Here is a 12,472-nt window from a genome sequence, read left to right as displayed (position 1 = left end):
TGGCCCGATGAAGTGGGGCATGTGCAGGGAGACACAGGTCCTCGCCCCAGCCCATCAGTCATTGGAAAAGCCACAGGGCCCACCGTGAGGGCATCCTGGCCAGCCCGACCACTGGCCTCACCCCAGAAAGCACAGCCAGGACCCCAGCTCTGCCACCTGCCAGCTGTCTGGCCTCAGACAAGATTCAGACCATCGGGAGATGGTCACTGTGGGGACAAAACCCCAAAAAACAGTTTCCAGGCTCTCGGCCTCACATAGAAAGGTGCTGGCTCGGGTAGTAAATGGCCATCAACTGTGATCAGATGGCCAGCAGCTGTGGCTAGTTGGCCGTCAGCTGTAACCCGTAGGCCATTGGCCACTAATATAACGGCTGTGGCTATGCTAGCAGAAAAAATGGGGGCCAGCAAGAAGATGGTGGCTGGCAAGCGCGGACTGCTGTTAGGCAGATTATGTAGATCCTGCTTCCTGTGTCTCCAGCCCAGCCGCCAGCGAGAATATATTGGTTTGACTCCCCTATCTATGGCTCCGTGGGTGTTCCTGTTTGGCCTTACCGTGTCCTGCGTTCTTGGGCGGGGAGTGGGAGCTGAGACCCTGCACGACGGGTGGCGCAGCGAGCAGGGTCCCCTGCGTGACACATGGCGTAGTCGGCAGGATACGGTGCTGGCCAAAGCTTTCCGAAGGGCAGTGGAGCAGTTTGTGCGTATGAAAGCTCAGTCTGAGGAAGACTAGGAGAAGCAGCTGCTGGAGAGCTCGATTCCCGTGGAGGGGTGGAAAGATGTGGATGGTTCCCCAACCAGCAGAGGCCGGAGAAAGTGGAGAAAGCGGAGAAAGCGAAGGTTGTTGCCGCCCTGTGGGCTGGGAACTGCTTGCTGAGGCAGCCCGGATGCAGGACTTTTAGTCCCAGGAGGAAACGCTTGCTGAGTCCTCCGTGGGAGATGAGGGTGAGGTCAAGGTCATCCCTCACCCCCAGGACAGCCCTGGCGAATGACTATGGACTATGGGGAATTGCCTTCCATCCCTAATTTATTGGACGCTTGACTGTTTGGGAACATACCACCATGTAGTGGAACTGGCGGATGTTTGCTTTTGTGTCTTGACTGGCCGCCATTGATAATATGTAAGCACCTTGATGTGAGCCGCTGTTGTTCCAGCACAGTACCCCGAGAGGCCCAGAGAGAGTGGCAGTGCCCTGAGGCCCTGGCTGTGTCCAGGAAGTCTGGCTGTGCCCAGAGAGAGTGGCAGTGCCCTGAAAGCCCTGGCTGTGTCCAGGAAGTCTGGCTGTGTCCAGAGAGAGTGGCAGTGCCCTGAGAAACTCTGGCTGTGCCCGGGGAGACTGGTGGTACCCTAAGAAGCCCAGGAAGTCTGGCTGTGCCCAGAAGTACTGTGGTGGTGCCCTGAGAAACCCTGGCTGTGCCCGGGGAGACTGGTGGTACCTTAAGAAGCCCAGGAAGTCTGGCTGTGCCCAGAAGTACTGGTGGTGCCCTGAGAAACCCTGGCTGTGCCCAGAGAGCCTGGCTGTGTTCAGGATAGTGCATTCACCTCCAGGCTCCTTGCACAGGGCCCCTCGCAGAAGACGCTTGTCGCGTAGATTGTGAGGCGAGACCCTGTAGGGGTGGAGTGTGGGGACAAAACCCCAAAAAACAGTTTCCAGGCTCGGCCTCACATAGAAAGGTGCTGGCTCGGGTAGTAAATGGCCATCAACTGTGATCAGATGGCCAGCAGCTGTGGCTAGTTGGCCGTCAGCTGTAACCCGTAGGCCATTGGCCACTAATATAACGGCTGTGGCTATGCTAGCAGAGAGGAATGGGGGCTAGCAAGAAGATGGTGGCTGGCAAGCACGGACTGCTGTTAGGCAGATTATGTAGATCCTGCTTCCTGTGTCTCCAGCCCAGCCGCCAGCGAGAATATATTGGTTTGACTCCCCTATCTATGGCTCCGTGGGTGTTCCTGTTTGGCCTTACCGTGTCCTGCGTTCTTGGGCGGGGAGTGGGAGCTGAAACCCTGCACGACAAATGGCGCAGCGAGCAGGGTCCCCTGCGTGACAGTCACAGTCTAACTTCTCACCTCGGGGGCGAACAGAGCTGAAGAAGGTGTGTCAGGGCCTGGCAGACGTACAGCCGCCGTCACCATCATACATGTCCCTCCTGCCCTGTGATGCATGTGGCCTGTCACCGAGGAGAGCGGGGACCTGCCTAGTGGGTGTGCACGGTGCCTGGTGAACAGATGGATGGGGTGGCTGGTCTGCTGTTTGCGCTCCACAGGGACGGATGGCCTGGGGACACAGGACACAAGAGGCAGCTGGAACGGGGGCAAAGGATGATCCGCCCATTTGCCAAATCGTTTGAATCAGATTTTTTAAACTGGGAATCCCACAGCAAACGTGACAAATTTGTTTGAGCGGGGGGGGGGGGGGGGAGAGGGGAGAGGGGAGAGCAACTGAGCCCGGACCACGTACCATGTCTTTACAGACGGGTAAACTGAGTTCTGGAGAAGTCAAGCACCTTGCTTGTCGCGAGAACAGGGCCCCCTCCTGGTGTGGAAGGTTGATTTTAACACCATGCAGCTGCCCAGCTCATTTCTCATTACTTTGCTTAAAAGGGGACATTGGTGAGTGGAGGCAGCTGCTCCCAGCAGTACTGCAAAGTAGCACACCTGAGGTGCAGAGGTCAGGCCTCCAGGGCGGAGGCGGGGCGCACCCGCGGGGCCAGGACTACCGTGTTTCCCCGAAAAGAAGACCTCCCTGGACCATCCGCTCTAATGCATCTTTTGGAGCAAAAAATATAAGACCTGGTATTATATTATATTGTATTGTATTGTATTATATTATATTATATCTGGTTTTATATCGTATTATATAAAACTGGGTCTTATATTACATAAGACCTGGTATATATTTGTATTATATTATATTTATTATACTATTTATATTATATTTATTATTTATATTATATTACATTATATTAAATACCTGGTCTTATGTTATAGTAAAATAAGACTGGGTCTTACATATAAATTTTTGCTCCAAAAGATGCATTAGAGCTGATGGTCCTGCTGGGTCTTATTTTCGGGGAAACACGGTAGGTCCCGCTACCCTTCCCTGTCACCCACCCCCTCTAATCGCTAGCGGAGCAGCCCCAGCTGCTGCCTCCAGGGGGTGCGGGAGAGCCACCGGGGTTTGCGGGACTTGTGTTTTTTTAACCACTGGAGAGTTTCTCAGGTGAACCAGGGAGTTTCCAACAGCCCAAGTGAGCCTGAGCAGTTCCTGAATGTCCCTCCGACAAAGGTGCCAGGAGAAGACCATGAAAGGTTCCACACTCATCTGTAACTGGCAGAAGAACCAGCCCTTAGGAGGGCAATGTTCCGTATGAACGATGCCTTATTCTGTAAGAATTTCATTAGAGCAATTATCTCTTAATACATGTGGCTGAGCTTACAGACGGTGCTGCGTTTCGTAACAGGACCTTACACCACAGCGTTCACAGCCGACACGAGCCCATGGCCGACCCTGTGCGTGCGTAACGCGCTCATTAAGGAGTTACAAATCACCTATTAATCCTCCAAACGCCCAGCAACGTGTATGCATTCCTCACCTCACAGTCGGTGCTCTGAAATCGACTGAAGTAAACGAGATGCAGGGCAGGAGGTAGCATGTCAGTGTACAGCTTAGGGCATGAATTGAACGCCTCTGTGCAATTCAAGCCATAACTAACCCCCAGGAGCAAAGTGTCACAATAGCTGCAGCCCCACTCAAGGCTGGACCTGCACAGCCGGCCCACGCGGCCTGCGCGGACAGTCTGTGCTCCAGGACGGTCTGTGTGTCCAGGGCCTGCCTTCCATGGGGACCTTAGCCCTGGTCTGCCCTAACCCTGCAGCCACCACCACGTCCAGCCTGGGACCCATCAGACAATGGGAAGGGGCTCCCCAGAGGCACATCAGGGTAAAACGCCAGCTCCACGGATCCTTCCCAAATGCAGGTAAAACTGAGTAATTGAAATCTAACGCTGCACCTGCAACCTAATCTAACCTGCCCTTTATCTTCTTCAGCAGAAGGCAATACCGTGTGATCTCACTCACATGTGGAATCTAAAATAACCAAATCACAGATGCAGAGAGCAGACTGGTGGCGGCCAGAGGCGGGGTAGGGTACTGAACTGGGCAAAGGTGGTCAAACATTACAAACTTCCGGAAGAGAGAGCAAATACGAGTGGCTGTCCCTGCGCGGCCGCGGGTGTGTCTGGCTGACAATGGGTGTCCCTGGGACTCGGCTTTGCTCCCATTACTTTGTACTGGAAAAATACTTCGGCCCAGATGTGATTATTTTAAGATACATAAATTTATAGTTTTTTTCAATGTGAAAGTTTACAAAATTGGCTTGAGGCTGAAAGCGAGGGCTGAGGGGTAGAGGGAGAGCTGGGAGTGGCGGGCAGGGCTGCCCTGGACCCTCCTCAGTGAGAGGCCATGCTCTCTGGGGGAAGACACTGGGGAGAACAATGTCAATGTCGCCAGGGCGGGGGTACGGGGGGGGGGGGGCACCCAGCCAGACGCGACAAGAGGGACGCTCTCCGGCTGAAGTCAGAGAAGCTCCTGCAGACCCACCTGTGCTGTAAGCAGCAGACCCCCAGGCTCGCTGCCTCCTTTCAAGGCCTACAGTCAGCTTTGCTTGTCTGCTCGGAAGCGCGGCATCAAAGGCCCAGTTACCCTCTCTCTGAACTATGTGACACCTGCTCTTTGCCATTTTGTCACCCTACCACTGACTGTGGTACATTTTCTTTAATTTTCTACATTTTCTTTAATGTCGAAGCCTCAGATCCCTTTGGGAAACAGGTGGACTGGCCCCTCCCTGCACATACCCCCCTCCCCCTCTGCTCAGCAGGCCTGCTGCCCCTCCCAGGGAAACGAATGCGAGGCTGTAAAGTCAGACACACAGACTGTGGCACAGCTGTGCAGCTATTTCTTTAAAATATAACCACGAGGTAGTAACATGTCCTTCCACAGTCACACATGAAATGGCAACATCTAGTGGCAATTCCAACGAGCGGCATCACTCTGACACAGTGACGTGTGTACCCAGGATCCAGGATGTCGGCACAGCCGCAGTGACGTGAAACCACAGTTCCTAATGAGAAGCCTCACACAACCTCAATTCACAGTGTTAGGAAGCGTCAAGCTCCCTTCCCGCCTGACCCACTGCCCTGCGCCCCGTCCTGCCAGGCCGCCCCCAGTGGAGCCCCTGCTCCCACGGCCTCACACACAGGACCAGACGCTCAGCGGGGGCTCCGTGGCCTTGAGACCCCTGGCCACAGTCACGTGCTGCCTGCCCAGCCCCAAGCAGCTGGATGGCGGCTCCTCCCAGGCCAGGGCATCTTGAGGAACCCCTAACCCCAACCCCCCAGCCTTCCCGGCCCCACCCCTACTCGGGGACAGAGAGGTACTTCAGCAGGAGCTTTGGTGCTGAGATAAAGTTCCTGCGGTGCCCAGGCCCGGCCACCATCCTGCAGGAAGGAGGAGGGCTGCCTCAGCACGGAGAGCAGACCTGATGTCTCAACACGTCACCATGCCGGCCACCCTGACTGTCTGGCCCAATTCCCACAGCCCTGCGGCCCCGCCAGGTGGAGGGCTGTCCTCCAGGTGCCCAGGCCCGGGCCTGTGAGCTCGGGGCCTCCCCCATACCCGCTCCATCTCGTCTCAGTACAGGCTCCACCGAAGCAGCAGCCCAAGGCCCCCGAGACAGTAAGTAATGGGGGCCGGTCACGTCCCTACAGGTTGCCCCCTCCTTGCAGCCTCCAGGAGGGTGACTTGGCTGGTTTCAGTGCTGAGATCCCCACACCCCCAGAGCTCTGTCTCTGCGTCTGGAGCGCGAGGTCTGGGGTCAGCTGTCCCAGGGCCGTGCTATTGCAGAGAGCCCTGCAGTTAAAGCCACTGACACACAAGATTCATGAACACCCGAGACACCTCTCGCTCTGTTTGGTGTCTCTTCCAGCAGCACTGACCACATTGCTGTTTCCACAGGTGTTGGCTTCTAGAGCTGATGCGTGTGCCAGGACCCTGGGCCTGTGTGGCCACCGGGCACTCCAGTCCTAAGTGCCCACCCTCCCCACCCAGCCAGCAGCGCCCGCTTGCCTGTCCTGAGCCTGGGCTCTACCACTCTCGATTCTGGGGGAGAGGACGTCTGGCCTCAGGCCATGGCAGCCACTCCCCAGGCCCATAATGTCCCCACCCAAGCCTGTCAGAGGCCGAGACACAAGGGGCATGGGCACCACTGTCCAGCAAGCTCCTGACCACACCGGGCACTCTGTGGTGACAAAGACCCCTTCCCCACTCACGGACCTGCCCACAGCTCGCTCCAGCACCCCTCCTGGGGCACAAGAGTGAGCCCATGTGCATGGTCCCTGCTGTCCTGCCGGCGGTGGGGGGAGCTGACTGCGTGGCCCTGGGTTAGGAAACCCCCCACCCCTGCACTTGGGGAATTCTCAGAAAGGGCCCTTCTACCCTCCAAAGAGATGGGAGGAGGTGAGACCCATGAGTCCCTGGGCAGGCGGGGGGCGGGGGCAGTGCTCGTGCTCCAGGTGGGGTCAGCAGGGACCCCCCAGTCCTGTCCTGCACGAGCCCCCAGCCATGAGGTTTCGGCCTCAGGCAGGAGAGCCCCCAGGCAATCAAGCATCCTCCTTGCAGAAGCAAGCCTGCAGCTGCTCCCACCAGACCTGCAGGGCGGTGCTCAGCAACAAAGGAAGGGTATTTTCTTTTTAAATCCTGAATTCTATTCTCTCCTCATACCATTGTTATTCTCCTTCACTTCTAAATGGTTTAATAAACTTTTACAGTCCAGTCCCCAGGCCCCACAGGCAGTGGCCCCACGCTAACGACTCAGGTTCTGATGGTATTAACACTCCACGCTATTAACTAAACCCCGTCATTCCTCAGGTTCCCTCAGTGTGCCCCTGCTGTGAGGATCCCAGGTGACAGTTAGTATCAGGTGTGACAATTTCTCAGCCTCTCCTTATTTTGACGACCTGGCAGTTTTGAGGACAGTCACGTATCCAGGCCACATGTCACCACAACTCATCACTGCTGACCTTCACCCTGATTACCTGGTGACCTCAGAGGAGGGATTTCAGTCACAAGACTCCTAGGGGCCCAGGGAATCCTTCCAGTGCCCCCCCCCCCGGGCTCGTGGGGGTGCCCACGCAGGGACCCCTGGCAGACATTCACTACAGGACCTGGGGCCCATGGAGCAGCGAGGGGTCACCAGGGGTCAGTACACGTCCCCTCTGGTCCAGGAGCAGCTGTGGGTGGGAGGGGACGCCATAATCTAATATTTCCCTCTGACTGCAGCCATCGCACGCTAAGAGCCGCTCTCCCTTAATTAAGCTCGGCTCCCAGATCCTTTCAACCACGCAACTTTAAAGAACCGTGGATCTTTCCAAATTAGCTTTGAATCTAAGAACAATAAGACAGCAAGGGTTGAATTAACTTACAGTGAGCTGTAAGAACTCGTCTGCGGGTTGTTTTATGAACCAACAGTTACTCACCTTGAGGGTGTCCCAGGCCCTGCAGTGGGGGCGACTGGAGGCTTGGGCACATGTGGGCTGTGACGCGGGCCGACAGTGTCTGCTCCAAAGCCCGTTCCACAGTCCAGAACGAAATAGAAGTTTCTAAAAGACAAAACAATTCTAAATGAATCCTAAAAGAAACTGTGGCCATCTGAGCAGGTACTTTAAAATTTCTGTTTGTTCTAGCTAAAACCTGACAAGATATTTCAAAGATTCTAACAACTCTATGTTCAGAAATTTGACAGAATTAGAAGTCTAATAAGATTTTTTAAAAGATTTTATTGGGGAAGGGGAACAGGACTTTATTGGGGAACAGTGTGCACTTCCAGGACTTTTTCCAAGTCAAGTTGTTGTCCTTTCAGTCTTAGTTGTCGAGGGCGCAGCTCAGCTCCAGGTCCAGCTGCCGTTGCTAGTTGCAGGGGGCACAGCCCACCATCCCTTGCGGGAGTCCAACCGGCAACCTTGTGGTTGAGAGGACGCACTCCAACCAACTGAGCCATCCGGGAGGCAGCTCAGCTCAAGGTGCCGTGTTCAATCTTAGTTGCAGGGGGCGGAGCCCACCATCCCTTGCGGGACTCAAGGAGTTGAACTGGCAACCTTGTGGTTGAGAGCCCACTGGCCCATGTGGGAATCGAACCGGCAGCCTTCGGAGTTAGGAGCATGGAGCTCTAACCACCTGAGCCACCGGGCCAGCCCAATGGGATTTTTTAAAAGTCCTCTCAGCAGCTTTCAAGGTCTTTCTACTGATAGCCAGAAATGTAAACACACCCCACAGCTGCCTAAGACTAAATAAACCAAAGGGAAAAATGGGAGAAAGTCCTTTTTATTTTTAACTTACGAAGGCACGGAGTCACGTGTCCATAGGCTGTGAGGTGGTCACCTGTGCCCACCCAGGTCTGCAGTCATTTCGTCCGTCAGGAAAGCTGGTGCTGGTACAGGGCCTGAAGTGGGCACAGCAGGGACCGGGTTCCGGGGGACGGCAGGGGCACTGAGGGCAGGGGTCCTGTTGGCACAGGGGTAACCTGCAAGAAAGAGGTGACGAGCGTCAGGACAGTGGACGGCCAGGGACGGGTGTAAGAGGCTGCCGTGAGCAGAGGCCCACGCCCGGCCGTCCCAGCCTGTGGGGGCCGTGTGTTCTTGTCGTCGGATGGGTGTCTGCAGGGTCGGGTGGAGGCCTTCCCCAGGAGCCCTGGCCACTCACGCGCACAGGCTCTGAGAAGGTGGCCAGGCCAGTGAGGCAGAATTGCCAAAGACGCCCTCTCTGTGGGCTGACCCCCTGGAGGTCATGCTCAGGTCCCAGGAACGATGGTCAATGGAAAGAGATGGCCCGACGGGGAGAGGTCAGAGGGGCAGCGCCTGCTCCCCAGTTGGCAGGACTTCCTCGGGACGTGAGGGTGTGTGTGTGGTGCCCAGCGAGCTGGGCCAAAGCATCCAGTTCTCCAGAAATGGCCAAGACCCCAGTACCCAGAGCCAGCAAGGGGACAGCAGAGCCTCCTCTCCCTCAGCCACCGCACGACAGGAAAACCATCTACGGTGGGGCTCTCCAGGCACCACCAAGGCCACCTGGAGTGGAGAGGGACTCTCCAGGGACAACAGGCAGCACTGGCCTCATGGATGGGGTCTGAGAGGGGAATTTAACTTGAATGAAAGAAAAAGGTAATTTGGCATTTTGCGTGCGCCCAGCTTAGCAGAGGAAGACTCACGAGTGCTGCGTGTAAACCTGGGACCAAAGGGATGAAGTCAGCCATGAGGCCCTGGGCGGGGAGGAGACCCTGGGACCCCGCAGGAGCTGGCAGCCCTCACGCCTGACCCCACAGAGGCATCTGCGCGCGACCCCACGCAGAGTGCACGTTTTATTTATATGTATTTATATCACTATGTAACACACATGACGATGTACAAGTCTGTTACGTGCACATGTTTAGGAAGTAACTGCGCTGCCACATTCAGGACGGGCCTCCAGCCAATCACCATCATCAGGGAAGTTCAGTCTAACGTCCCCACGGCCCTGAATTAGCAAACCCCGACTCACGGCTCTGGTTCCAGGGGAAATCTGGGTTAGGGCCCTTGAGTCCTGGTCACGTTTGCACCAGACCAGCCCACAGGCTGCATGTGTGCTTCTGCTTAAGGTCGCCTGATGCAATATGTACGTGGCTTTGTGAACTGTAAACTCTAACTCCTGCCTGGACGAGGCTCATCTGACACATGCGTTACCTCCAAGAGGCACCTGGCAGCCCCCGGAGCTCGGGGACACAGACGGCACTCCAGCACTGCACTTGGGGCCACTTCAACAGCGAGCCCGCCCACAAAACCGCAGAGGTGGGAAGAGCGTGGCAGAGTGGCACGGAGGATGGCACTCAGCCTGCATGGCATCTTGGCTCCTCCTGGGAGCGCACGGCTGCCTCTGGGTTCGCACCTGCCGACTGATTTCTCTGGGGTTGTGACGATTCCAGCGTGCCACATGTTCTCACATGAAGGGTGTTCAATTGACAGAATATCCACTCAGAATTTATTTCTTTTTAAGAATCTAGAGTTGGAATACTTTTACTGCATTGCCAAAATTTTCCACAATGAAAATGTGTTGCCACAAAAGTCAAAACACATTTTTTAAAGGAAGAACAAGAAGCCATCATCCAGACATAGTGCCCGGAGCTGATGTGGCTGCCACACACAGGAGACTGTCCCCACGGGCCTGCGGGGCGACCCTGGCGGCCACCAAGCTGATAGGAGGCCGCGCAGAACGGGTGTCTGTTAGGTGTGTTCTCACTCACCGTGGGGGCAGGGGAGGAGGAAAGAAGACCCTCCTGTGCTGCGGTCCCCAGGGGGCAGCCGTGCTGTGCGCAGCTTGCGAGAAGGCCTCCGGTCCAGCATGCTCTGCGTCTGAGTAGGAGTCAAGTGACCTTGAATCTGGAAGGCCAAGCCTGACGGCCCTGGCAGAGTGTGGCTAGACACCCCAAGGTTGCCGCTTCTCGTGTCCTGGGTTCAGGGCTCCTCAGGACACGTCCTCTCCAAGGGAAGGTTACGGCGACGGGCCCTTCACTCGGGATGAGAGTTCTAGACACAGAGAAGTGTGGCTGGAGCCAGTGCCCCTCGTTTCTTCCTGTACCTGTTAATATACCTCATGTCGCACATCAAACGTGTGTCCTTGTCAATGGGACCCAGACAGAGTGACAAGAAACAGACGACGTACCCACGCCAACCGCTGGGCCTGTGGGTGATCAGGTTCTCTCGTCTGCCAGCTCCTGTCTCTCGAGGGGTCTCCTGCGCCACCACAAGTCAGGTGACAGCAGCACCTGATGGCACACAGACCGCAGGGGAGCGGGGGGGGGGGGTCAGCATCTCTTCTCGGTGCCCCAGGCCCTCAGTAGGCCTCATCACAGCACTGTGGCAGTATTTTTAATTGCATGAATGAATGATTTGACCCAAGAATGGCACGTTTACAAACTAACGAAGGCACATCTGACATGAAGCTTTGTGTCACTGATGTGGAGGTAGGCAGGGACGTTTGCATTAAGTTTTGCTGGTGGGGACGAGGCCGATGCTTGGTCTTACTGAGAGAGTAATAACTTCCTAAATGGGAATTGCAACATTAAGATGACGCATCACAGGGGACCAAGGGTACAAGGAAAACTGGCATCAATTCCATGGCTACAGACCGTGTCAGGAAGCCATGGGCCACACCAGCTGACTCCCACAGCCCCCGGTGTAATCGAAGCCCAGCCCCACCCTGCCATCCTGCCGCCACACACAGGGGTCAACTTGTTCTTTAAAAGGGTGGCCTGGCTTGGGACAGTGGTTACAAAGGGCTCATGTCACCGAGTAGGGGCAGAGAGGGCACAGCGAGGATTAGCTCTGGGTCCCGTCACGTTGTCACACACACACCACAATGGCATGGGAGCGGTGCAGGTTGGATCTGCGCTTAACGTGGAAAATCTCATTTGGATCAAGGCAAGGAGGAGGGCACACACCAGCAGGGTCCCCCCCAGCTGCCAGCAAGGTTTGGATGCCGTTGCAGCTGACAAGACGTGTTTGGAATCCGAATCATCTGGTGACATGTCAGAACGTTTTTCCATAACACTGGAAAATAATCTTAACATTTGTAGACTCATCTCATTGAGCAGTGTTAGAAGTGGAGGGGGCAGAGTCACAGAGCAGAGCTGGGGGACAAGCAGGAATTTCAGTGCCAGAGAGGGGGAGTGCTGCTCTCCTGTCAGATCCTTCTTCAAGGAAGGCACTGTACAAAATTCTTGCTTTGTGATTAAAAAAATCCATCTATAACCCGTCATTCAGATGACTGAGCTGTACGCCCGTTGGGACTTCCCAGGGAAATTCCGCAGAAGGGGGGACCCCAACTCCCTGAAGCGAGTCAGAGTCCGAGTGCTAATAACCAAGTACTGACGAAGGGAAGGACTTGGCTTCTAGAGTTCTCGAGAATTTTCTAGAATTACCTGAATAGAGAGGACAAAGGGCTTTCCTCTGCCCTAGCCCTTGGTCACAATGTGCTGGCTCTGAGGGTGAGACCCCTGCCCAAGGCGCAGGGACTCGGAAGCGGGTGTGGGGGCCCCTCTGGCAGCAGCTACTTCAGCATTGCCACTTCACACACCAAAACACAGGGATTCTACGCCCAGGTCCTGTGCTCACAGGACAGGCTGCTCCCCATGACACGCGGCCTTGGGAAGGCTGAGTCCGCCCCGCCCAGCCTAGGTCGCACCCCCCACCACTCCACCCCCCACCCCCCACCCCCGCCATCAGCTCGTCAACTCATGTGAGCCTCCCGACCTGGCCTGCGACAGCGGGACAGGGACACGCTCACAGGCAGGCGCCATCAGAAATCCCCTTGGACGAGGTAGGACAGAGAGTTAAGACACAAGCGTTTGGTGACATCACTAACCTGCTGGATGAAGCCACCCCTGCAGCCTGCC

The 12,472-nt window shown here is 55.9% G+C and overlaps 1 long non-coding RNA gene across 1 annotated transcript in view; it reads right to left on the bottom strand.

Moving 5' to 3' along the window:
• The window catches only part of LOC308509766, a 32,299-nt gene extending 20,479 nt beyond the window's left edge, over positions 1–11,820 (bottom strand). Inside the window, exons 1-3 of the long non-coding RNA XR_013995253.1 lie at positions 10,322–11,820; positions 8,389–8,572; positions 7,530–7,652 (exon numbers count right to left, since the gene is read on the bottom strand). This is a non-coding gene — a long non-coding RNA (uncharacterized lncRNA). The remainder of the gene's footprint in view (positions 1–7,529; positions 7,653–8,388; positions 8,573–10,321) is intronic.
• Between the last annotated feature and the right edge of the window lie 652 nt (positions 11,821–12,472).

The sequence above is a fragment of the Rhinolophus hipposideros genome (assembly GCF_964194185.1).
Source record: "Rhinolophus hipposideros genome assembly, chromosome: 17".
NCBI classification, from domain to species: domain Eukaryota; kingdom Metazoa; phylum Chordata; class Mammalia; order Chiroptera; family Rhinolophidae; genus Rhinolophus; species Rhinolophus hipposideros.
This window is presented reverse-complemented; position numbering and strand designations above follow the sequence as displayed.